This window comes from Vicugna pacos, unplaced genomic scaffold (assembly GCF_048564905.1).
Source record: "Vicugna pacos unplaced genomic scaffold, VicPac4 scaffold_127, whole genome shotgun sequence".
Classification (NCBI taxonomy): domain Eukaryota; kingdom Metazoa; phylum Chordata; class Mammalia; order Artiodactyla; family Camelidae; genus Vicugna; species Vicugna pacos.
The window spans coordinates 639,940-658,885 of record NW_027328807.1 but is presented as its reverse complement, the minus strand read 5'-3'; the positions used below and the strand labels follow the sequence as shown (position 1 = coordinate 658,885).

General features: G+C 50.2%; 3 long non-coding RNA genes across 3 annotated transcripts; 2 read left to right on the top strand and 1 right to left on the bottom strand.

The window, feature by feature from the left end:
* Positions 1-562: 562 nt before the first annotated feature.
* Positions 563-4,157, bottom strand: LOC140695045 (uncharacterized). Its single transcript, XR_012070736.1, has 3 exons — positions 3,907-4,157; positions 3,552-3,759; positions 563-785 (listed from the first exon to the last, which is right to left on the bottom strand). It is a non-coding gene; the product is annotated as an uncharacterized lncRNA (long non-coding RNA).
* A 3,362-nt stretch (positions 4,158-7,519) lies between these two features.
* Positions 7,520-14,416, top strand: LOC140695052 (uncharacterized). Its single transcript, XR_012070739.1, has 7 exons — positions 7,520-7,770; positions 8,075-8,195; positions 8,461-8,659; positions 10,252-10,368; positions 10,787-10,973; positions 11,080-11,161; positions 14,396-14,416. It is a non-coding gene; the product is annotated as an uncharacterized lncRNA (long non-coding RNA).
* Positions 14,417-14,865: 449 nt separating this feature from the next.
* Positions 14,866-18,933, top strand: LOC140695055 (uncharacterized). Its single transcript, XR_012070742.1, has 4 exons — positions 14,866-14,976; positions 17,888-18,016; positions 18,360-18,492; positions 18,880-18,933. It is a non-coding gene; the product is annotated as an uncharacterized lncRNA (long non-coding RNA).
* Positions 18,934-18,946: the final 13 nt, after the last annotated feature.

Below are 18,946 nucleotides of genomic sequence, written 5' to 3'. Positions count from 1 at the left end.
GTGTAGGGGGAAGAGAGGCCCCAGGACAAAGGAGCACAGGGGCACAGTGATGAGGATGGACTGGCTCTGTTGTGACACTGCAGGAATGGCTGGATCTTTGTCCTGAGGGCTTAGTTTGGGGGGGCTACTGGCCTCATGAGGGCCCCCCTCTCAGCAGCCTGGACAGATGCTCCCGCTCCTGATAGCTCTGTGGCCACCACTGTTCCCGGAAGGGCTCTGCCTCCATCTTCTATCAGACATTCCTGCCCAGTCCCCGACTGCCAGCGAGGGAGCCTGGGCCTCAAAGCCGTTTGCCGTGGAGGGACACAGGCTCCTTGGAGAAGCAGGCTGATCTTATTTTTCTCCGTAACCCACGGCCTAGCAAAGCGCCAGCCTATGGGTGGGCCATTCAGGGGCTCGGATACTTCTTAAATTAACTCAAAGCAGTAGAATAGCAGAGCTGGAGGAAGTGACCACTGAGCTCACAGAGTTCACTGCCCACACCCCCATTCTACAGATGAAGAAACAGAGGCCAAGCAGCCAAGGTCATGCTGCTCTTTAATGCTGGCCTCTGTTGGGCATACCAAGTGATGAGCTGCACTGAAGGGCCTGAGAGGGGGCTCTGGGGTCAGACAGCTTGGGTTCAAGTCCCACCCCTGCCATTTACTAGCTGTGTGATTAATGACTGTCCTTCCTGTAAAGTGCCACCTCATTTGTTTGTCATGAACACAGAGTTCCTTGAACAGCAGGACAGAATTCTTTAAAGGTTTGCTGTTGCTTTTGTTACTATTATCACCAAGTGAACCCTGAAATGAAGAACAAAGACAGCAAGATTTTTTATTTTAAAAGATTTTAAAATACGATGATGACTGTTTGATTTAATCTATTCAAGTTTGCATTTGACCCTTATTAACAACTGCACAATGGATGACTTTTGAGGAAATGTTACTTCATGTCTTTAATTCTCACTAACTACACAGGCTATTCAACAGGAAGCAATTTTTTTTTCCAGGAAGAGGGACAAAAAGTTAACAATATCTCTGTACCTCTCGGTTCCCAGTGAGTTGGTTGTGATCTGTCAACCCAACTTTGGGGAAATGCCCTCTCCTCCTGGGCTCGCTGCACTGCCACGTGGCCTCCAGGGGGCGATTTACCCCCACACGAATCCAGTATCTTGGTTCATATCTTTGCTTCAGATCCCTCAAGGACTGCCCATGCACCAGGGCCCCATCTGCCCCGCCAGTCTCACCTGCTGGCCTCCAGGAAACTATCCTGGGTCTCAACCATCCTCTGTTCCTATGCCCGCCCCACTACTCTTCATTTTGTCCTTCAAGTGTGGGCTCCTGTGGCTTGCCACCAAGCAGGGGTCTCCCAGTCCTCCACCTTGGGGAACTGCATCATCCTGCACAGTGCCTAGCGAAACTGTGTGGAGGCCGGAAGAATACAGAACAACAGGTGCTCAGAGGGGCTGCCTTTCCCACTGCAGGGGCCCTGGAGAGCTTTCTCCCAGCTGGTTATTCACAGGCGCTGAAGCTGTGGAATCTCGATCTTACCAATTTAAAGGGCATCATCACTAATTACAAAAGAAATCATTTTTTCAGTAGCAAAAGGAGAAAAGACTTTGTGCCCCATGCCCCCATCTTTCTTCCTCCGCCTTCAGAGGTGATTCTCACTCTCTGGGCAAGGGTAGAAAGCAACAAACAGAATATTATTTTTCAATGATTCTTCTTTCCCACTCTGAAGATTGCATCCCAAGACTGATGAAGGCTAGGATGGTTTGGCTTCCCTGTACTGAGTATTCAGAGGCTCAGGGTGGAGGGGGTTAGGGAGATAATTCAGCATTATGGAACCAAACAGAGACATTAAAAGGTTCTACTCTAAACAGAAAGGAAGCAGGATGCTATAGAAATGGGAAAACCATCATTGGAAATGAAATAACGAGTTACAAGACAATAAACATGAAGATGTAAAAAAGAAAAAGTATATCAAAATACAAAAAGGTGGGAAAGGGAGACGGGTAGCAAGAAAAGATAGATTTTTTCTCTTTCTTTTTCCTTTTTCTCATTATTCTTAGGATGTGTTGGAGCCTACGTGATTATCAGTCTAAAGGAAATAGATATGATAATGGGTTGATATACTTGAAAAATAGGGTAACCACAAATCGAAAGCATATAATAGAGTTGAAAAAAAAACCAAAAAAGAAACAAACTCTAAATGGCTTAAAGACTTAAACATTAGACAAGACGCTAAAAAACTCTCAGAAGAAAACATAGGCAAAACATTATTTGACATCTATCTCAGCAGTGTTTTCCTAGGGCAATCCACCCAAGCAACAGAAAATAAAAGCCAAAATAAACAAATGGGACCTAGTTACACCTATCAGCTATTTCAAAGCAATAGAAACCATAAGCAAAATGAAAAGACAACCTATGGAATGTGAGAAAATATTTGCAAAAGATGAGACTGAACATGGCTTAACTTGTAGACTATAAAAATAGTTCATACAACTTAATAAGAAAAAAAAATAAACAACCCAATCCAAAAATGGGCAGAACAACTAAACAAGCAATTCTCCAATGAAGATATACAAATGGCCAATAGGCATATGAAAAAAAGGCACAATATCGCTAATTATCTTAGAAATGCAAATCAAAACTACAATAAGTTATCATCTCACACTACTCAGAATGGCCACCATTCAAACATCCACTCACCATAGATGCTGGAGAGGCTTGGAGAAAAGGGAACCCTCCTACATTATTGCTGGGAATGTAGTTTGGTGAAGCCAATGTGGAAAACAATATGGAGATACCTCAAAAGATTAAAAAAAGACATCATTTGATCCAGCAATCCCACTCCTGGGCATATATCCAGAGGGCACCTTAATTTCAAAATATACCTGCACCCCAATGTTCACAGCAGCATTGTTTTCAATGACCAAGACATAGAAGCAACCTAAACGCCCACTGACAAATGACTGGATAAAGATGTAGTATTTAGATATAAAAGAATATTACACAGTTGTAACAAAGAAGGAAATAATGCCATTTACAGCAACATGGATGGACTTGGAGATTATCACACTAAAGTGAAATAACTCAGACAGAGAAAGACAAGTAACATATGATACCACTTATATGTGGAATTTTTAAAAAAGATACAAATAAACTTATTTACAAAACAAAAACAGACTCACAGACTTAGGAAACAAACTTAGGAGTTTGGGATTAACAATTACAAACTACTATATGTAAAACAGACAAACAGCAAGGATTCACTGTAGAACACAGGGGAAAATGTTCAGTATCTTGCAACCTATAATGGAAAAGAACCTGAAAAAGAATAGACTATGTATATGTACAACTGAATCACTATGCTGTATACCTGAAACTAACAAAACAGCTGTATATCTGAAACTAACTAAACATTGTAAATCAACCACATTTCAATTAAAAAAAAAGATAAGCTCTAAATAGCTGTATTCAAAGAAAATCTTCAAATCTTACCTCCTACAAAAAGTAAAATGGGAAGCTTGAGCAGGACCAAATTATACTGAATGAGAGGTTACATACCTTCTCCAGCACGTGGCCCATGGTACACATACATCGTGTTTTCCTTCAGGTAAGAATGGCCCTTACTGCCCAGGGAGCGAGTCCTGCTGGGACAAGGCCTCTGTGGCAGTGGCCTCCTTGTCACCGCTCCATCTCACCAGAAGGCCAGGGTTTTCAGAGGGGAGGGAACACAGAGCTCATACACTTCAGATATATTTCCTGAGAAAAACTGTGGAAAGACCAAATTCACCTGCAGTGCAGGAAACATGAGCACGGCCCCTAAGCAGACTGACAAACCCGAAGCAAGACGGCCCGATGTTCACATCGGAACCAGAACAAAAACCGTCTGGCCCCAGTTAAACGATCACCATCTCACCTGCAATGAACTGTTCGTACTCATTGTCAGGGATGTTTCTGTTGAGACTTGAGAGATCAAAAAAGTCAGACCAGGGAATCCGGACCTGGTGGATGTCCAGGCTCTGCTAATGGTAGAGGCGGCCCCAAGGGGGTATCACCAGCACCGACTCTTCCATTTTCAGCAGGGTCTTCAGGAGGAAGGCGATGTGGATACAGACGCCCCTACGGAGGCTGAAGCCCTCCGGAGGGTTGACATAACACAGAAGGTACCTGGCAGGGAGCAAAGGAGAGCGGGTCTTCAGAGCCAGGTCTCTGCACAGGAATCCCGGCTTAGATAGAACAGATACAATGGGAATCTCTGCACAGCACATGGCCTAGACTCAAGACACGTTCAGCAGCTTCTGGTTTGTATAGTGGAGGCACTGCCCACCGATCTCTGTGTGGCCAATTATTTCGTGTCCGGGAGCACATGTAGAAGACATCTTGGCATCTGTCTATCAACGCTAAGCACCTGACTAGTACCTGAGCACCCGTTCTCCAGGGAATCTCAAACTTCTTGGCCTAAAGACCCCTGTACACTCTTAAATACTGAGGACTTCAAAAGGCTGCTGTTTATGTGGGTTAAATCTATCAATAGTTCCTGTGTTAGAAGTTAAATAAGAACTTTAAAAAATGCTTATGAGTTCACTTAAAAATAATAACAACCTACTACATGATACCATTAATACTCTTAAGCAAAAAATAAGTATATTTTTCTAAACAAAATCATTAATGAGAGGAATAGCAGTGATTTTAATTTCTGAGAATCTCTTTTGGACTGGTGAGAGCTTAATTCTATCTGCCTCTACATTACCTGTTTTGTGATATCACAGACTAGGTTTTCCCTGGAAAACCCCACAGGAAACTCGGGAGTGCAAGAGTGTGCAAAAGGCAGGTGACTTCCCGGCGTTCCTACGAAAATAGTCTTGCATCTCAGGGGCCTCGGACTCACTTTGATAACTGCTGCCCTACCCTAGGCGAGACTCTCCTACACAAGAGCCAGGCAAGTGTCCTGGCTTCTTTAATGAGTTACCGCAGCAACACCCCTCCCTTCTCTGTGTTAATGTTTCCCACAACCTCCATTACTGCAGATGAGGATGTAATCCTCAACTGAGGCCTCTAATCCCAGAAGACTACCAACCTTGAAAGGGAGGGCCCATCTACCATCTCTACACCCCGCATAGTCTATTTTGAGTCAAGCCCTAGATAACTGCTAATTGACACTGACCCTTGTCTTATTCCTGAGTTTTAGCGAAGGAGCCAACATCTGGATGGAACTGAAATTTCCCTGCTGATATACAAGGCTGATAAACCACCCTATTCCAACATCTGATTCTGGGGCTCTTCAAAACGCGGGTAAGGCCCCGCTTCATAAAAGACGGGTCCTCCACCTGCCCTTCCCAGGGGTTCTGGGAGGCCGCGGCCACGCAGGGCTACCCGGAGTCGCGGTCCAAGCCCCAGAGCCCGAGGGGGAGGAAAGCCGGAGGCTGTGCCCCAGCCCTGTCCCCCCCGCCCCAACCCGCTCCCCGGCACCACAGCCCTCCCCGGCCGCCACACCAACCCGGATCCCACCCCGGTCCATGTCCACTGGCCCCGCCAACGGCGCTGCCGTACGTTTACCGTCTGTGAGACGCCGCCCCAGAAAGGATGTCGGCCGCCGACTGACGCGGCCAGAACTAGTGGCCCGGCCAAGCAAGCCGCCATCCCCAGCAGCAAACACCGCCATGGTCCCGGGCAGCTGCACACTTCCGGAGCCCGCTGCCTGCCCCAGAAGCGCACGCCAGCCCGCGAGGAGCGCGGCGTCTTTATCCATGGCAACGCCGCGGGGCCCTCCCCTAGCGCTTGCGTCTGCGTCCTCCCGAGGCTAGACGTGCGAGAGCAGAACTTTCGGAGCCAATGGGAGCAAGGGCGCGGCCAGGACGGGGGTGGGGGGAGGCTTATGGGGCAGCTGGGTGGGGCCGGGGCGGGCGGGGCCGCGCGGAGGTCCTCAGCTGCAGGTGGCACCGGCCGGAGGCTGGGGCAATGCTGCCAACAGTGGGCGGGGCGGCGGGGCAGCGGGGCGGGGGCACCCTCACCTGTCTGTGTGCGGGGCTCAGCCTGGGCTCCGCGGCCTCCGCTTGCACCGGAAGTGGACCCAGGCTACCGGTGGGCAAGATAGAGGACTGAGCCCAGGCAGGCACGGCTGGCCAGGTAGGGCACCTGAAGTGCAGATCCGCCAGGCCGGCTGCCGGCCTTGAATACGCGCTGCTAGGCAGTTTCCAAGAAGACGGGATCTGTCCCAAGAGGGGAGGTAGGGCAGGGTGCCAGATGCCTGGTTGGGTGCGGTCTTACAGGAGAGCCACGTTGAGAGGGTGCAGAGCAGCCCCTGTGTTGGCGGGGCTAGGAATTTGGGGTATAGGGTGGGGATGATGTGTGCCATTCCCTGTGGTCTCCCAAAGAACTCGCACCCCCAAGCAAAGGACCCTGCTCCCTCCACCCTTCACTGCATCCCCTGCCTTCCCCAGCACCACCGCCCCTGCCCCCGGAGGGTCCCATGACCTCTCCCCACACCAGGCACCGTCCCTGTTACAGGTACTTATCTCCTGGTGGTTCCAGCCCAAGGGTGGGGGCTGTATCTGACCAGTTAGGATGCCTGGAGCCTTTGTATGAAACCTCAGACTATAATGCAGGCGTGCACAGAGGCCCCTCAAACAGGATTCCCTGCATTCCCTCCCCACCACGCACCCACAGCGCAGCTGCCACACCAGGCCAAGCCTGCTGGAGGACCGCTGTTCCCTCTCCACCTGTCCCTGATCAAGAGTGCACCGCCCACACTGCTGGGTATTTAGTGGGCCTTAGAAGAGCAGCTGGTATTTTCATGGACAAATATTTGCTCTTTTGGGAAGAGTTGAGTGCAAAGGGATGTAGGGTATGCCTTTTCTGTTGTCCTGGAACTGGTGACTAGGATGCAAACTTAAGTCAAAGCAGTTTTTAGAGAGAGCCGCAATATATCTTACCCAAAGATCACTGTTCCCCTACAAAGGCAACACCACCTGGCGGGTGGGGTCCTGGTCCCTCTTTCTGGAGGTTGGGCTTTGCACCCTCCAGCTGGGACAGAGCCCGAAACAGCTCTGAACACGCTCCAACAGGCTTTCCCAGCACAAACTGCCTTTATTTTGAATCTGGCTGAAGGAAGCAGCTGAGAAATCTGGGTAAATCTTCCTGGGTGTAACCATGCCTTTTGTGCTGAATGAAAGAGCGGCTCTCCACATGCTAACAGCTTAGAACTGAATGTGTGTCGAAGCCTTCATGCATGTAGCATGTTGGGAACAGCGTTTCATGGTGAGGGGAACTCTATAACTTACATGTGTATGGGGAAGCCCTCACTCCAACAGGGTTTTCCTGCACAAACTGCCTTTATTTCGAAATTGGCTCTTGCTGAGAAATCTTGGTAAGTGTTCTTAAGTGTAGCCATGCCCATTATGCAGGATGAAAGAGCGGCTCTACACTTTTTCACATCTCAGAGATGAATGTGTGTTGAAGCCGTCATTCATGTAGCGTGTTGGGAACACAGAATTTAGTGGTGAGAACTATGTAAATTACATGTCTATGATGAAGCACTCTCTCGAGCCGGGTATTCCAGTGCATACTGCCTTTATTTTGAAACTGGCTTCTCAGAAGCCTGTGGTCTCCACTGCAGGTCTGTCTCCAAACCCAGGGCCAGCATGGTAACTCTGCTCCCCCTGTCTATTCTGGAAGTTCTAGGTGTCCTCCATGGCCCTTCCACCATTATGTTTTTGGAAAACCCCGCAGATGGAATGGGCCTGAGAACAGGAGAGCTGGATGCCAGAAGCCACTGCCCAGTGTGAGGCTCCTGGGAGGGGCATCTCCTCTCCGTGGGCTCTGATCTAACCTCCCCTCTCCCCCACCCCCACCCCTCTCCTCCTGCATTTCCTGATTGATCCCTGGATAATGGTCCATACCAGGAATGACCTGGGAGAGGTTTTATGAGTCTTTAAGTGGAAAAAAAAAAGAAATCTTTAGACAAGTTACTGAAAGTAACTTCCAGCTTTACCGGGAAAGACCTCATTCCAATGTTTAAGGCTAGTTGACAGGGTGTCAAATTGCTTAACCACTCACATCTGAGCAAGTGCTACCTCTCTCTCCAGCTCCCCGCAGCATCCACCTGTGGCAACTTGGCCAAAAGAAGGCAAGAAAGCTCTTTCCCCTCGCCAGCACCAGCGTGGCTTTGGAGTCAGTGGAGGCTGAGAGAAAGAGCCCCGCCCTGAGGTTTAAGGGGCCTCCAGCCACAGCCAGAGGAGCGGGGGTTTTCAGAGTGGCCCAGCAGGGAAACCAGGCAAGGCCACCTGGCCCAAGTCTTCCCTGCCCAGAGAGCCCCATGAACTGCTTTGGGCCACACTCCCCGTTTGGGCCCCCTGCAAAAAGTTACCACGGGAGCCACACCTGAGAAGGCAGAAGGACAGCCCTTTAGCCTGGGGTCCCAGCAGGTGTGTCCTGTGAGACCTGTGGCCACATAAGTTACTTGTCTCTCCAGGTCACTGAAGGGACTGTGCTGGGCATCTTGGTGGTCAGGGACATGGGAACACCTCTAAACTCTGAAGAAGGACAGAGAGACTCTTCCTGGAAGCAAGGATTCCAGGGAGACACCTTGCCCAGAACTGGGGGACTGTGTCCTGAGTAGACCCCTGGGAGGCAATGTGGGGCTGTGGGGTCCTCTTCTGAGAAGGGAGCAGGTGAGTTTTCCGGGGGTGGGGTCCTGCTTTGTCCAGACATGTCCTTGTGTAAGACTCATTTACAAACACCTCCAAGTCCACCTAGGGGTGGCCCCAGAGGTGGGGGTAGAGGAGGAGAGTGAAGGGTGCAGAATTAGGGCCCCCTGAGCCACCCAGGGAGCCAAGGGTCAGTGGGAACATCTTGGGAGTCTAGTGCAGGGGTGGAGGACGAGCACTAAGAACATGCCAAGTCATGCAATAAAGTGACCCATGACCACGAGACACAGGTGGCCGTACACCAAAAGAGGCAGATAGAAATTTAGACCCAGGATCTGAGAACCTTGAGAGGGGCTGGAGGGTCCCAGGAACCCTCAGGAACAGCTCTTCTAGGGGCACAGACATCCCAATACACACATTTCTCATGGAAGCTTTTTGGGGTGCAGAGTGAGTTACCAGGATCCTGAACTTAGTATGGAATCCCACCCCCTTGTTCATCATGGTACCAGGCAATAAATTGCTGTCATTTGTCCCTGGACATGCACAGGGGAGCTGACTGCTGTGGGGGTCACTGCAGGACTAGAATCTTCTGGTGTCTGCTCTGTGACCACAGAAACCCAGGGGGATTTCTCAACGGGAGAACCTGGAGACCATGCCTGCAAGGACCACCCTCATGGGATGGCCAAGGAGCTCGTGGTACCCAGGTCACCAAGTGACGAAGTTGTGAGGTTGCCTGGGGTATCCTGGGGGCATGTAGATTTCTGAGGTCAGCACGTGGGCCCAGCACTGCTGGATGGTCTGCACAAAGAGGGCCCTGCCCTCCTGATGATGGCTCTTAACACCTGCAGGGAAACTGCTCCCAGGGCTCCTGGAGGTCCATATTGAGAGTGTCCTGCCAGCCTTGTGGGGTCACCTTCCCCTGATGCAGAAGCAGACCTCTCTCCCTTGAGGCCCAGGGGACACCTGGCTCAGGTGCCACCTGTGTGCCCTGGACACGCAGAGCCCCAGAGCTCTGGCACAGCCTGGGGTGTGGTGGTGTCCGGGCAAGAAAGGCCCTGGGAAGGTGGTCATTCAAGGGCAGAGGCCACTCTGCAGGGATGCTGGACCTGGCAGCAATGCACTGCTTCAGTACTCCCTTGGGTTGGGTCTCCAACCTGTGGGATCGAAGGGCCACTCCTTCCTGCGGTGCAGTCGGGGGAACTAGATCCATCGTCAAGGTCAGCCCTGAAAATGGAGGCTGCGCTACCTCCATTCCTGGAAAGAAAATCAGTCCCCTCCAGTCCAGGTGATTCAGAAAGTCATTCAGCAATGTTCGGGGCCTCCACTTTAGGCTTTGAATTAGAGCTGAGCGGCTTAGGAGGCCAGATCCCTGTCCGTGGCTCCAGGAGCAGGCTTTCTGCTGGGGGACAGGATCCTCACAAACACCTGTGTCTTTGTGGGACACTCCCCTCTGACAAGCTGGGAGGCAGGGTGCAGTTGTGGGAAATCGTGTTTACATGAGCAGAGGGCCACCATGTGGTGGGGGCACAGGAGACTGTGAGAATGAGTCCCACAGCCTTTCTGGAATCAAAAAACTGGCAAATGTGAAAAAGTGCATAATTTGTTTTATTGAACAGGCTGCTTATGTACGTTTGGAGGACCAGGTTCAAGGACTCAGCATCCCTCCAGGACAATAGCCTCAAGAGAAGAACAGACAGAGCAGGAGGAGATCTGGGGTTTCTCCCAGGAATGAGGTGGAACAGGGATTTCTGCAGATTTGCAAGGAGTCCCCGACCACTGAGCATGGGGTTACAGCCCCACGAGCCCCTGTCATGTTTGGCTTGGGCTCTGGTTCTGGCCTGCTCATGTATTCTTCCAGCAGAGTTCCAGAAACTCAGAGGGTGGAATTAGAGGGGCTGCGTTTGGAACCTAGTGAGGAGTTGGAGGGTCCTTTATATTGAGTCCCTTCATCCTAATCACCGTAGCTGAAGCCCAACAACCCCCAGGCCCCCATGGTTGCCGTGGAGGGAGAACAAGCCTGGCAGGCGACCTAGGGGTCCCACTACTGTGTCCTTCCCTTGTCTTTGTTCCCTTTCACCCCGGAAGGTGTGATTGTCTCGTGTCATGGTGGCTTCCACAATGTCCCTCCCAGTAATCTCTCTTCTCCATCAGGTGGGGTTCCCAACCCCGCTCAGCCTTCTCTGCATGGATGCTGAAGGACCAGGCCCACCTGAAGTTCTGAGCTCGAGCAGTAAGGTGGAAACAAAGAAACCAATGGAAAAAAGAAGCAAGTGATTGTGGCAAAGCTCCCCACCACAGAGAAGCTGCCCTGAGTGGAAGGGAGAGTGTGGGCATGCCCGTTTGTTTCCTATCTCCCAGTGCTCTTAGCTTTCTTATTGCCTACCTGCATGGTTACAACAAAATGATCTGCAAAACTGAAAATATTTACTCTCTCGCTTTTACAGAAAAGGCTGGCCAGCCCCTGGTCCGGTACCAGGCAAGAGATTGGAGTTCCTTTCCAGTTTGGAAACATCTTGGCAGGCCCAGGTTTGCAAAGGTCTTTAAGAGTAGTTACGGAGTTTTGCTTTTAAACTTTTTTACGGCTGTATATACTTGTGAGATGTGGTTGTGATGTATAATTCTGAGTCGGGATTTTCTCAAACTGTTTCTCACTTCTTATACCAGACATTCCTAAATTCCAAGTGGAACTGCATATTAAGGAAGCCATGGAATTTAGCAAAAGGATACAGATCTCATTTCCTTTTAAGCATCGATGTACCTCCATCATGGCAGTATTTGTTATGTGTTATTGATAGGGGAACTAAGTAGTAAACAGATTAATAGAAAATAGGGGATTTTAGGTACACAGGTTCATCTTTTCAACATTGTTTGTAATATTTGCAGTTTAAGATGACCATTCCTGAGAAACAGGCAGCCTCTTAGAATGAAATAGCATTTCCTCTGAACCATAATTAATTTTTATTTTGTAGACAGCAGGAAGGGTAATAACACGTCACACATTTGGGGACGTCAAAGGGAAAATGTAACTTTCTGGGAGCGCACTCCCCCGCCTCCCCCTGCCCTTTTTACTGTCCCATTCTCCCTGGAAGGCTCTTTCTTATCTTCTGCTCATGGCTCCAGTAACTCTTTCTTCCTCCTTGTTCCTCAGCTGGTAAGGTTAGTTTTCTACTTTGAACAAGCAAACAAGCCAACAGAAGAGAAATTTCACAAGCAACTCCCAGCGCATCCGCTCGCCTTCTGATGTCTGTGACCTCACTCTCGGTGCCCTACCGCTTATTAAAAGTGGCATCGAAAGCCAGTTCCTCCAAAAGTCCCCGAGGCCCCATCCCTCCCATCTTCTCTGGGTTGTCACTCCCAAAACCATCCTCTCTTTCACTGCCTCATCTATTTTGTTCTCCTGCTAGTTGGCACCATCAGTATATAAACGTCCATCCTCTTAAACCAACAGCACTCCTTGACCCTTATTCACCCCCACCAATTGCCACCCTGTCTCTTTGCAGCAAATCTTTAAGGAGTTGTTTAAACTCACTGTCTGCATCTTCTCTTGAGCCATCCCCTTTTACACCCATTCTGGCTTTTCGCCTGATCCCTCGCTCTATGGAAACTGCCTTGTCAAGGCCTTCAGTGACCCCATGTTGCTAAATATAGTGGTCAATTTTGACTCCTCATCATGCTTGGCCCCTCGGCAGCATTTGACCCAGCTCTTCCATCCCTCCTACCCCGTGTTCCTGCTTCACTCAACCTCCAGCCCATCTCTCTGTCTGTTTCTGCTTTTGGCCTGCTGGCTGGTCCTTTGCCAATGTCTCCTGTTTTTTCCAAACATATACTGTGGGTGTTCCCCAGGGTGGGTTCCTGGGCCTCTCCTCTCTCTCTCTGCTATTCCTTTGGTGGAAGCAACCCAGCCTTGGAAATTGGCATGCCATCAATTTCTCGATTTCTCCAAAATTCCCTGATTTCCCCTTTCCATCTGAGCCTTTATCCCTGAGACTCACATCACATTCTTTTCCTTTCATTCATCTTGCTTTCACATTCATACATATGTTCTACTATGAAATTACTTTTCCAAATTTTGAATCAGTACATATATATCATGTAAAATGCTCAAATATGTATTATTTCCACTAAGATGCTAATTCTACCTTAGAACATTTCTGCACTTCTGTATTTATGTGAATAAAGCGAATAGTATTTCTACAAGCCTCATAGTTAAACACTGTTAGTTTGGGGCTATTATGTAACATGAAATAATGGTACATCAACATAGTCGTTTTTCATTTATTTTTATGTAACACCGAGATGAGGTTTTTGCCCTGAAGACTGGTTTTATTGAAATTTTACCTACGTTACGGACAGTCAGTTTATGTGAAAGCCCTCATTTCTCCCCTTTTTGATATATGCTCCATTTGGCTATATATAACATATAACTTGGCATGAAACAAAATTCCCAAATCATTCACATAATACAATTAATATGTTTAATTATATTTTTTAAATGTTAAAAAGAAAAAGAAAACAGATTCCTCTACCTATTAGGCACTTCTGTGGCAATATGTAACACACCCCTTAACCATGACATTGAAGAACTGAGCTGATACCAGCCCCTTTCCACCTGCTCAGCCCCACCTTTTCCCATCCCCTTTCCCATCCGGAGAGGACATCCCTCCCATTGTCCAGGCCCAGATGTTGGAACCATGTCCTTTCTCTCTCTTTCTTTTACACTCACAGACAGCAAATCCAGCTTGTTAGAAAATTCTGGATATTCTGTCTTAATTAAATACCTGCTCTCTGTTCCCCGCCCTCCTAAGAGCCACCTTCAGCCTTTCCTGGATACCAATAGCCTTCTGTTTCCATCTTTGCTTTCCTAGAATCTCTCATCCACACAGAGTCAGAGGGAGCCTGTAAAAACATACATTGGGGGTGGTGGGTGTTGCTCAGTGGTAGGGCGCATGCTTAGCATGCTTGAGATCCTGGGTTCAATCACCAGCACATTCATTAAAATAAATAAATTACTTCCCCCCAAAAAACACAAACACAAAAGCATAAGTTGGACTACATCACCCCTCCCCTCAAAACTCACTAAACGGGTCACCATGTCATTAGGAGCCAAAGTCGTCACAAAGGCCTCAGGACCCGGCGTGCTCTGCCTCTCTGCCCACACTCTCCCCTTCACTCTGGGGGCCTCTGGCTCCGGCTCTTCCTTCTTCCTCCGGATCTATTCTGCTTCAAGTTCATTACTCCGTGAGATCTGCCAGGATTGCCTTATTCTCTCCTGCCTGCCTCCCACCCCACCGCCATCACCCGAGTTTGCTCATATCACTCTTTTTTAAAAATTTATCCAAACTCTTGCTACCCCAACATGATGCCTGTTTCCTCTGCTAAAATTCTGAGCCCCCAGTGATGGGGAGTCATGTCTATTTTGTTGACTGATAAAGCCCGAGAGCCTTGGGAACGGTCTAGTTAGGAGATTCCCGTATGTAGTAGGAGCTTATACACATTTGCTGAATGAATGTAGATGCCCTGGTCCAATCCGATGGAGCACTTCTGTGACGTGCTCAAAGAATAACTCTCCTTTCCACCTGAGAGGGGGTGACAACTTCCCTGGTGATTAAAGGCAAGAATTTTTTGCTTTATGCTGTTAACCTTAGGCGGGGAGACTGGGGGATCTTCATATATATTTTTAAATTTGGTTCACTCTGCAGTTGGTCTTTGGTCTCTGTATAATTTTGAGAAACTCTTTATGAGTGATCATTCTTTGATCAGATTGAACAGGTTCCAGGGGGAAGGACCAAGCCTGTCCCATCAGCCATTCTATGTGTCTTGTCCTGGGACCCAGTGGATGCTCAGCATGTAAGTGAACCGACAGGAGTGAGTGAAGAGATGGGAGCATCTCATTATTGTGGCGGATCTCTGTCCAATGCCTTGAGATTTGGAGAAGGGTTTACGAGTGCAGAAGGGAGAGGTCAGGTCCTCTGTGCTTTTCCTGAGTGCCCTGGCCTTACCCATTCCCCCAGCCCCCTCTGGGCAGCCAAGCCAAGGAGCTGGGCCACCAGGGGTTGTGCTGATCAATAATCCACCTTCACCCCAATTCCGGGGGTAGGTACACATGGTTGTAGACACTGGAGTCAGGTCCTTGGAGGAATTCCTCACCGAACTATGTTTTGGACCTTTTATTTTTCTCTAGAACTTCCAGCTGAAGAAGATTGTTTTAGACACATGAAAGTTGAGGACACCTTCTGTCCCCTCGCAACCCAGGTGGGGCTGGGAGTCTGCTGTTTCTATAGCCGGTGGGCTCGTGTTGATTTGGGCATCCCTGTGCCTGAATTCCTGCAGTACACTCGGTGGTAAGGTTGGGGGTGCCTGGCAGGGAGGGAAGCGGGTTGGGAGACTGTACAGCTGGGCTGATGTTAACCTGGGGTGAGCGGGAGCTTGCTGATGCATGGCATCTCGGGGCAGGGAACTCTCCACACTCAAGAGGGGTTCCCACTCCCGCAGGGTCCCTTTGATCAGGGTGCTGGGCTGTCAGGGGACCACAGGGGTCCCAGTGAGGATTAGGGTGCCTTCAGGCAATGGGAAGTGTGGGGTCCAGTGGCAATTGAATTAACTGTGCACCCAAACTCAGCCCCCACCTCTTTCAGCCTGTTTCCTAATCTGCAAAACTGGAATGTTATTAAACATCTCACGGGGTCATTGATGGGTTGGGACAGACTAGACAGTCAGGAGCTGGAATTCCTCTGTCCCCTGATTGTTTGCCTTCTTTCTGACTATTTGCTCTCACAAGCTCAGTCTCTCTGTCTCTCGCTCTTTCACTTCTAAGTGTCTCTCATGCTCTGGTTTCATTTGATTTCCAACCACCGCCCCTCCCCTCCGCCAAACTCCAGATGAGTGAACTTGATTTCTATGTGTCAGTTCCAAATTCCCAGGAAAGATGCTCTGTCACCCTCTGGATCTGCTGTCCAACCCATGAGTTGTGGCCAGAGGAGCGAGTCCTTCTGGGACCAGCAGAGGGTCTCTGCCGAGCCCCCAGCCACCACTGTGGGAGCACATAGCTCTCCGTGGAGGAAGTACTGGCTGTGACCTTGTGTCACTAAGTGTGAATTTATGTCTTCTCTTGAACCACCTTCATCCTCCTAAACAAAGATGAAAATTAAACACTCCCGGGATTTGTGTCATGGAACACTCAGGTTGGGGGCTAATGGGGCTGGAATTTCTGCTGTATTTAAGGGGCTACACTGAATCCCCAACGAGAGCCTACAAAGGGAACAGCACCGGCCCCACCCGGCACTTAGGGCGCTGAGTCTGCGTGACGGTGAGCCAGGCTTCTGACCACAGCTCAGGGGTCTGGTCTGACCAATTAGCCTTTGAAACCAACCACCTTTGATTCCTCAATCCCACCCTGAGGTTTTACCTGAACCATCAGCTTCTGTATCTCTGAAGACAGATGCTGAGGACCCTTCATGTAAGCCGTTCGCACAGCCCTGTTCAGGCCTTTGTGCTGCACGGTCTGCCCGGCGAGCTGACCGAGGTTGGTATTTTACTGATGTTAGAAGTAGTCTGGTTTCCCGATGTACTGTTTCACTGAACAAGCAACAGAAGCCACTTCTCGCTGATAAAAGCAGAAAAGGGACATAATGAAAAGATACTGGGAGGGTGTGTGAAGTGGCCAGGACCGGAGCCAACCCAGGAGCTGTAGGAGGTGTTAGGGAGCCCCAGGCACCAGGCTGGGAGGGGTGCTACCGGGCCCCCTGCCACCCCAGAAGGGACCCCCCTCCACCCGACCCTCCACCTCACTCACTGCAGGTTCATGTCCCGGCAGGGCCAGGTCACACTGAAGCCACCAGCACACACCTCAGTTGGGGAGCTGGCCCCGTCTGAGCTGCGGGCGTGCCTGGTGTGGGGAGAGGCCCAGTTAGAGGAAGGCAGTTCCCCTACTGTTCTGAGTTAAGGTGCAAGTCAGTGCCCATCACTCAGGAGAGCCAGGCTGGACGGACCTCATTGTGGTGACTAGGCTGTCTGAGTTCACTTATTACTTTCTACGTTTGAAGGCCCTGGAGGGAGAAAAAGTGAAGGTTCTAGTACTTATTTTGTGTTTCCCACGTACCAGGTGTGGTAAGCAAGCCACTTCAGACAAGGCCCGGAGCAACCACGTAAATAGGCCACGGAGCAAGTCGTGCAGTCAGGCCTCTGTGGTCCCGAAACCCGTGTCCCCATCGGCTCCATAGTTACCAGTGGAAACTAGGGGGATTTATGGGACTGTGTGCTCCTGTGAGGGCTGGGATATGTGTGTTTAAGTCCACATCTTCAGAAACTCGGCTAGAACCACAGCCACTGATTGCACGGTGGCAGAGGAAGGGAGGATTCCAGCCTCTGGTCCAGCTCGTGTGGAGCTCAGAAGTTCTTCCTCCTGTCCTGAAAATAACACCAAATCTGAGGGAGCTGCAAACCCACTGCTCTTCTTAGATCCCAGAAGACTGAGGGGGAAAGCTGCTTCCAACCCAGAGAGGTTGCAAAGGGAACAGCGGGCAGGCTTGGAGAGTCACAGCTCCCAAGGCAGAACCTGCTTTTGTAAGAACCCCGGGGGCAGGCAGATTTAACAGGTCCCTGAGGCCAGCAGGAGGCTCAGTGTGGGGAAATCAGAGTGTGACAACTCCAGGGGGCCAGTCAGAGGGGCCCCATGCTCTTTTTCATGTATTTTACATCCAGGACCGTGTCCTGTTCTCAGAATGAAGGTCAGAGGATAACTCCTCATGCTTCCTGCCTGGAGAGGAGAAAATAACTGTATTGAAATACACCCAGAACATTCTGTTTCATTGGGGGAAGTTGTTTTTTGTTTGTTTTTTTAATGAGAAATTATTTTACCAGAGCCTAACCAACCTGGGAGAAGGGAAATCCCTTCTGTGTCACCCAAATTGGGGTGGGGGGAAAGAGACACACTTGTGGAGGTCACAGCTCAGGGCACAGGCTCAATGAGAACTAATCACAGGACTGCAGATGCCCTGCTCTGTCCCGCTCCCCCAACACCTTACCTCCATGTCAGTAGGGCCCGTGTGTAATAACAGGAATAATACTAACAGAAGTAAATGTCTCAGGAGTGTCTAGGGAAAACCCAAAGACAGCGGGGAGATGAAAACAAGGACACACAGGCTGTTTTAGCCTCTCACACCAATAGCTGTAGCAAACTACACACAGCCCAGCCCCAGCAGATAAACAGACAACCTCACAGAAGAAATTATTTATTTTGGTTCTCTTACCCAGTGCATTCCATGGTGCATCCTCGCCTAGAATTGAGTGGAAGCAAGTCCATCTCAGAAGGGACATAACTGAAGAGGGATGGCTTCCCAGACTCTGAGGGGCAGAGAGAGCACCAGCCTGGGTTAGAGAAAGGTGAGGGGTGGGGTAGGGTGTGGGCTGCCTTCTTCCCCATATAAGGAACCTTCCTGAGGCCAGCACAGTAGGAGGGAGGGCCATGGGGTGGAAGCAGCCAGACTTCATCCTGAGAACTGTTGGGATGCCTCAAAGGGACCATTCAGGTGCCCAAACTGGGCCCTGATTGAGGGAGCCAGTCGGTCTGACTCAGAGCCCAGGACTGAGGTGGGCTCACAGCAGGCCGGTATTACTTGGCCGGATCCATTTCACTTCTCCGAAGCCCTGTGTAAAACATGAAGCGTGGACGGCCTGGTGAGCACAGCTCTGCCCTCAAGACCGGTTTCAACTCCTCTCTTCCCAGAGAACAGCATCTCTGAACCCGTCCTGGGTGACCTCACAGAGATCACCCTAGTGGCCCAGGCTAGTGACCGGGAACATGTACCTTCCTGCAGGCAACCCCTGACGTCCACTGATGCATCATATACTGGCAAAGAGTGAGTCACTGTGCATTGGTCTAACAGCAGAGGCTCTGCCAAAGGCCCAAGAGGTGGTGTGTGGGACATGCAGGGGTGCAGGAGTGTAAGCAGCGCAAAAGTGTAACTGGTGACAGGGGTGCAGGGGCTGTGGAGGGCGCAGGCATTTCAGGGGATGTGGGGGAGGAGGGATGCAGAATTGCAGAGAGTAGCAGGGGTGCAGAGGTGCAGGGAGTGTAGGGATGCAGGGAGGTGCTCAGGGACCTGGCCAGGATAAGAAGGCAAGTGCACATCCTTGCAGTCAGCCTGACCCCGGTAGGCTATTGCAATGCTTTTGGGCGGCGGCGGCGGCGGTGGCGGTTGGGAGGCTGCCCGGGCAAGCCGATCGATTTCTTCTCTTCCCTGCAGCCTGGCCTGGGGTGGGGCTTGGCCGCCGGAGATTCACCAAATGTTGCACTCCAGGTAAGCTTGCTCC